Here is a 6000-nt window from a genome sequence, read left to right as displayed (position 1 = left end):
TCCATTCCACTTTCTTTTGTTACCTGATACCTTCACATGAGTATTGGATACTTTCTTATCCATGATGACCTGATCCATTAGCTCGTTTGCCATGGTTACAGCTTCATGAATTGTCTTAGGTTTCGATGCTGTAACATTTGCCTTGACCTTTTTGGGCAAACCATCTTTGTACATTTCAATCTTCCGTTCTTCGGTTGGAACCAATTCAGGACATAGCAAAACTAATTCCATGAATCACTGATTGTAGTTGGTGATTTCAGTACCAACAACCTTCAGGCTTCGTAATTCATTTTCCAGCTTCCTAACCTCATTCCTTGGACAATACTCGTTGATTAACATTATTTTGAATTCTTCCCATGGAGTATCATAAGCTACATCTCCTCCTACAGCCTTCACATAATTTTTCCACCACGTGAGTGCACTATCTTGTAAAGTGCACGATGCATACTTGGTCATGTCCTTTTCAACACAACCACTGATTTTAAACACAGTCTCCATCTTTTCTATCCACCGGGTTAAACCGATCGGTCCTTCTGTTCCACTGAATGATGAGGGCTTGCAAGCTTGAAAAGTTTTGTAGGTGCATCCTACACGAGGATTTGGGTTAACTACAGCAGCTCTTGCAGCCTCGACCCATAACATTCTGTCGTTCACTCGCTGGTTGATGAATTCCTCGACTTCTTGTTCCGTCATTCGATTCAATCGCGCCATATTCTTCTATAAGAATGAAAAGAAAATAATTATTCACATGGAATATTATAGATGTAGTGTATATTTACAGTACATTATAGCTTATTAATAATATGAACCAGGTATTATTATAAAAGCCTTTTCTTCTTATTAGCGTTTTATAATTATATCTAGGGTAGTACCTACCCGTTAATGTCCATACTTAATAGCTTAGTACAGAACCAATTACTACCATCTAAATAATACTTAACCATGGAAAATTATTGCATTTCATACTTCACTATTTTACATATGCTTATCTTACATCGAACATTAAGCAAACCACACTAATAATATTATACAAAACATTATATGATCCCATGGTTTAATACGGCAGTGCATCGTTTGGTCTATTTTCTAGGACGTTTAGGTTCAAAGAATCGCTTAACGCTTATCCTAGCTGTCTGCCTATATTTTGGCTGTGGGGCTGAAGAACTGGATGCCGGGATAGAACGAATAGGAATAGCGGGAATAGGGGTTGTAGTGTCTAGTGGAGTTGGTGCCACATCATCCTCACTAAACTCGGGATTTGAATTTTCTAATTCATTAGCCTTTCGTTTCTTTCCTAGTTCGAACTTGTCTTTTGTAATTTCCTGTATTTCTTCCTCGGTTTCACTTTCCTCCTCGGGTTCACTTTCCGGGTTCTCTATAGTCGGTTCATCCGGAATTTGTGAGTCTTCCCCAAAGATATTATTTTCGTCATCGGATAGGTTAATGACTGGAACACCATCTGAAGATTCTGGTTCGGAGTCGCTGAATGTGATAACAAGTTTTGAGCCCGACATCTATCACACAACAACTAACCCATTAGTACTACATAATATTTACATATAAATTTTAACCAACAATGATAAGCAATGGTTTTTAAATCAGACCCGGTCAAAGTCCAGACTTACTAATGTATCCTAACGACTTATCAATTAGACACACTAATGCAAACCTGGTTCGCTAAGACCACCGCTCTGATACCACATGTCATAACCCGTCCTTAACCATAAGAACAAGTTAGATAACGTATGATTTCATTGCGAGGTATTGACCTCTATATGCGACATTTTTAAAAGAACAACTGCATTTATTTTACATTACAAACCATAACTCTTATGATAATACAAGCTTTAGACAATATAAAGATGATTATCGTTTAGCGATAATCTTAGACTTACAAACTTTACATGTGATGATAACAATACGATTTCTAGCATATTTTACATTACAACTCCTCGGATATACAGTTTTGTTTTTGACACAAATATGCATACACAAGATCTTGCTTAAATTCAACATGTTGCAGCGGAAGCTTTTAGTTATCACCTGAGAATAGACATGTTTAAAACGTCAACATAAAGTTGGTGAGATATAGGTTTAATGCCGGCAGCGATATAAATATAGACCACAAGATTTCATATGTAAACATTTTAATAAAAATATTCTAAGTGGTTGAGCACTTGGTAACCATACTTAACATTTAATCACGTCGCATATTCCCTTTATTATGAAATCTTACTACACCGTACCAAGTGTAGTCACGAAACGAAGTACTGTGCAACCGTTGAATACTGGTCGTCCAGTCCGGTTGGGGTTGTCAGGCCCGATAGATCTATCAACAGGATTCGCGTTTACAATACCGCTGTAAATAGTAGTTACCAAGCTACAGGGAAGTATGCCAGTGGTACAACTCAACGTAGAATATATTTTTCAGTTACTTGTGTCCATAACGTAAAACATAAAATACATGTATTCTCATCCCGAAATACTTAGAGTTTAAAAGTGGGACTATATACTCACTTTTGCCTTGAAGATATATATTTTGACTTGGTCTCCGGTTGATATCACGAACCTATCCATATATAATATATCAATATATTTTTATTTTAAACAATCGTCACATATATATACTTATAATACTTTTTATGTCTTCTTAGTCCGTAGTTAGTAATTTAATTTTAATGGTTCATTTTTAGGTGTTTTAATAATTAAATAAAACCCCCATCGTATTTGTATTGGTCGGGATTAATCTTGACCCACGATACCGGTGTTGTCAAATGACGTGTTGCGTACATAAAGTACCGGTGTTGTCAAATGACGTGTTGCGTACAATCATGGGATCTTATGATTAATCTTCTCGTATTGTTTACGGGTGATCCTGAAATATATAAAATTAAATTATGAGTACATATATATAAAATATCATGTTATTTTAAAAAGATGTGATTTATTTAATTTTTCTCCAATTATTTTCGTGGCTAAACTAGTCTTGGATATCCGATTTTGTTTTGGTCATAGTTTCTTCGTTACAACTCCGTTTTCGTTGGTTCAACTTGCCACTTCCTTGGATCGAGTTATTCTTTAAGAATATGAACTGTAAATACCTTAGTTTGTATTCGAAATCACAGGTCATAGGTCAAACTTTGGTGAAACTTATGAAGTTAATCATTTTCCATCATGTAAACAACCTTAAATGATTATTTTTCTAAAAATACTTATACTTTGAGTTAAATCATGAAATTTTTATGTGTTATCATATTCATAGTAAATATCATTTTTCCAGAAAATAAACCTCCAATTCAAGGTTCAAGATAGTTTTAAATTATCCAACCCAAAACAGCCCCCGGTTGCACTCCGACGTCGTAAAAACAGTTTTTAAGGTGTTCTTTGAAAAACCAAGTTATACCTTGTTAAATTAGCATATATTTATGATATATTACAGGTCTTGAAGTATTTTAAAAGTTAAGTTAGAAGGATCTATTTAGTTTCCAAACAAGTTTGAAATCATTCAAACTATGTTCTTGTTGTTAAAATTGTATACCATAAAATAAGATAACTATATATATATATATATGAATCGAATAAGGTTATGAACAAAGTTACTACCTCAAGTTACTTGGACAAGATTGCTGTAAAAGAGGAGTAAAAACCTAGAACCAAAAGAATGATGGAGTTGAATGAAAAATTGGAAGTAAACTTGTGTTCTTGGAAGGATTCTTGAAGTGTTTTTGTAAGTGTTTTCTTATGGTGATTAAGTGATGTTTTTGAAGCTAGATCTTCATGGTAACTTTGCTGAATTGATTAAGGGTTTTAAGGCTTCTAAGTATGTGTGTGTTTTGGCTAGAAAGTTGAAGTAAAATGAATCAAAATGATGATCCTTGGATACTCCTTAAAAACGTGAATCAAGGGTAGACATGGACAAAATTTCAAGTTGTAATTTTATGTAATTAGTCAAGCTATCCTCCAAATTCAATTACCTTATACCTAGGGCATGAACAAGGGCTGGTTGGTGGTGATTTGATGTGTATATACCAATAGTAAATACATATAGAAGCTAGGTATGATACGAGTACATATACCGTAGATATACGTATAGAAATCTTGTGAAAAATGGAATGAGAATTCAAATATAGCTATCTTTTGTGAATATACTTATATTGTTTTATGTATTTAAGTCCTTAAAAAGTGATTAAATACATTATATATACGATATATGTATAAACATTATAGGTCATAAGTATTTATATCAAAAAACGTTACGTATGGTTATTGTTTTGAAAACTTAAGTTAGTAGTTTCAAAATATACTTATAACTTATTGTTATTAATACAAAATGAGGTATTAAAACATTCTTAGATCATGTTAAATATGTATATATACATATATATACACAAACGTATAATTATCATATGTTATATAGTTCGTGATATCATCGGTCAAACTAGACGGTCAAACGTTGTGTAAAACTCTTTTCAAAAACATAAATCTCAACAATTTGGATTGCTTATCATGTTGGTAAGGTTTAATTTATGTAAATATTAATGTTATAAGTATAGAACGATCGAAAAAGTGCGGGTCATTACAAGTAGTAAAGAAAATGAAGATGATGATTGATGAGGACATGGAAAGAACCAAATATCCCAATTGATATTTCCTGTGGGCGGCTACTAGTACGTACTCGTGCATAAATCTAAAATTTATGGACTCCAACAATTTTAGGCTTGATTAATTGGAATTGGGCTTCTTTTGTTTTATAATTGGGCCATGGTTGATTAGTGTGATTGAGCCTAAATATTCAGTTGGAATGCTGCTGCTACACTTTTTATTTCTGTTGTATTAGACGTGAATGGTGGTGATGTCTAGAAATACTATGATGATCCAGATATGATGAACGGAGAAGGAGATAACAATGGAAGTTTGATGTTAAATGATAACGAAGATAATGATAATAAATGTTAACCATGAAGATAATGAGTGAAGATTTTAAAGATGATGATGATGGAGAATAAATGGGTTTTAGAGGAGAATTATGAAAACAAATAGATACTAGATATATAGATATTAGGTTCGGATATTTTCAGAAAAACAGAGATGGTGCATTGATTAAGGATGTTATTGGGTTAGCGGGACGTCGCGGGTTCAAACCCGGACTTGGGCATTTTTTTAAGGACTACTTCTTTGAGGTAGTTATTTATTTATTTACTTATCATTATTATTATTATTCTTATCATCATTATTATTATAGTTATTAAAATAAATGTTAATAATATTTATTAGTAAAATCATTATTTTTATAGTTATTATTATTAGTAGTATTATTATCATTATCATTATCATTATCATTAATATTGTTATTATATTTATCATTATTATTATTATTATTATTATTATTATTATTATTATTATTATTATTATTATTATTATTATTATTTTTATTATTATTATTATTATTATTATTATTATTATTATTATTATTATTAGTATTATTATTATTATTATTATTATTATTATTTTTATTATTATTATTATTATTATTATTATTATTACTACTTTTATATTAACAATATTATTATAACAAATAAATATTTTCTATATAAGAGTATATATATATTACAACTACCATAATATTACATATAATTATATATATTAAGAAATTTATATAAATATTTACATATAACAAATTATTGATTTTAAATATAATATTAAACTATATAAATACTAACTATTTTAAATTTATACAAATTAAATAAATAAAATATATAATTTAAGATATAATATATGAATTTATTTGATTACAATTATATGTGTTAATATATATATATATATATATATATATATATATATATATATATATATATATATATATATATATATATATATATATATATAAATGATATAGGTTCGTGAATCCGAGGCCAACCCTGCATTGTTCCGTATCGTCGTACGAATATTTTTACTATAAAATATTGTAGAGTGAGTTTCATTTGCTCCCTTTTTAAATGC

Source organism: Rutidosis leptorrhynchoides, chromosome 5 (genome assembly GCF_046630445.1).
Source record: "Rutidosis leptorrhynchoides isolate AG116_Rl617_1_P2 chromosome 5, CSIRO_AGI_Rlap_v1, whole genome shotgun sequence".
Classification (NCBI taxonomy): domain Eukaryota; kingdom Viridiplantae; phylum Streptophyta; class Magnoliopsida; order Asterales; family Asteraceae; genus Rutidosis; species Rutidosis leptorrhynchoides.
The sequence above is the reverse complement of the archived record's forward strand: the minus strand, read 5'-3'. Positions refer to the sequence as shown.